Genomic DNA, 1,848 nt, shown 5'->3' on the forward strand with positions numbered 1-1,848 from the left:
TGCCTTTCAACAAGCTCAGCACTGGAGCCTTTGCTGGTTCACCCCACATTCCACCAGTTTCATCACCTTCTCAGTCATTAAATCATTCCACACTCTGCCCCCCATCTCTTGCTGGGCTCTTTGGATCACAACCCCCAACTCCAACCTTCACAACAACCTGAGTCTGTTGAAGAAAAGCTCAGGAAAACACCCTGAAAGAAGAAAGTCATCCCAAATGGCTCTAACAGAGTCAAGCCATGGAGAGACTGGTTCTGACCTACTGGACCACAGGTGAAAACCAGCTATTGATTCTTTTCACTTTCAGCCTCATTTTAAGGCAGAAAATGAAAAGCTGTTTAGGACGGGTGTGAGTCTGTTTACTGTCTCTTAGGTTGCTGGATAGGCCTCGGCATGTAGGTGCACCACAGGGGACTGTCCTGTCTCCACTTCTGTTCACACTACGCCTCAAATTTTCCATTTAACTAAGGCTCATACCAGCTACAGTAGTTCTCTGATTGTGCAGAGGTGAGTTTTAATGGAGATGGGTAAGAGTTAAAGGACATAAATGTTGAACCACATGGTCCTGTAAGAATGATCTCCTTCTAAAGTTCATAGAGAAGATGGATGACTGCCGGAGGACAAGATCTCTAACCTTCAATCCCATCAAGATCATGCCTAAAGATCCAAAACTGGTTTCTTATTAAGATGTTTGTTACGTGCCAAAACAACACAGGTTCATCCCTTAAGTTTAGGAGCCTTTTAGTACCTAAATGACTCATAGGTTTGGTAGTTAGAAGCTTAACAAACAGGAAAACACTTCTAGGCTAAAGGACAGAAAATGAGTAAAAAAGCAGCAAAAGTGCAAAGAAAAAATTAAATATTGTTTAGAAAGCCTCAAGAATAATAACTGAAATCTACTTTAAAAGATTACAAGAAACTGAAGCAAAATATAAAGAAATTGAAAGTGTAGCATTCTTTGAAGGAACGCCTTTCATGCCACAGTTTGAAATTTCGTTTGCCCTCTAACGAGAAGGGATGGAGCTGCGATTGTTGTGGTCCAACCTTGTAAACGATGTTATGTGCCATCTCATGCATATAATGTGAGATCTGTTTGTGCTTCAAGTGTGTGGTTTTGAAAATGACTCTCGTTTCGCTGCGGCGGCCATCTTTAACTGGGCTGACTCCAAAAGTTAATCAGTTGTAGATGTACACTCCATGATTACTTTCAGAGAGTTTCATTAAAATCTGCTCAGTGCTTCTTGAGATATTTTAGTAACATACAGACAGGGTTGACACCAAGAGTTAATGTCAAAGATTTAAGCCAAGATGCTGAGTGTGTCACACACACTCAGAATATGCTTCGGGAATAACTCCCAACTACTACCACAAAAACGTTTAGTTCGCTAGCTGTAAAACTGCCCAAGTTAGAGTCATTTTTGTGTTGGCTAATTTTGATTAGCTGTGGTAGCTATCTTGAATTGGGATAACTCCATAAAGTAATGACTTGTAGATGTGCACCCAAAGATTACTTCCTGAAGGTTTCAATCACATCTGTCCAGTGGTTCCGGAGATGTTTTTCTAACAGACAAACAGCAATGACTACAATAGTTAATGGCAATATGTTGAAAATAGATTTCATGCAGTCAGGTAGTGCTTGGAGTATGTGTTGGAGATGACTCTCAGCTACTACTACTATCTATCTATCTATCTATCTATCTATCTATCTATCTATCTATCTATCTATCTATCTATATATCTATTAAAAGCATACACACACACATGCACGCGCACGCACGGACGCGCACGCGCACATTCCAATGGGCGGAGCCAGTGAGGCGCTCGCGCTGAGCCGTTTGTGTGAATGGGCCG

The sequence above is a fragment of the Kryptolebias marmoratus genome, linkage group LG8 (genome assembly GCF_001649575.2).
Source record: "Kryptolebias marmoratus isolate JLee-2015 linkage group LG8, ASM164957v2, whole genome shotgun sequence".
In the NCBI taxonomy this organism is placed as follows: domain Eukaryota; kingdom Metazoa; phylum Chordata; class Actinopteri; order Cyprinodontiformes; family Rivulidae; genus Kryptolebias; species Kryptolebias marmoratus.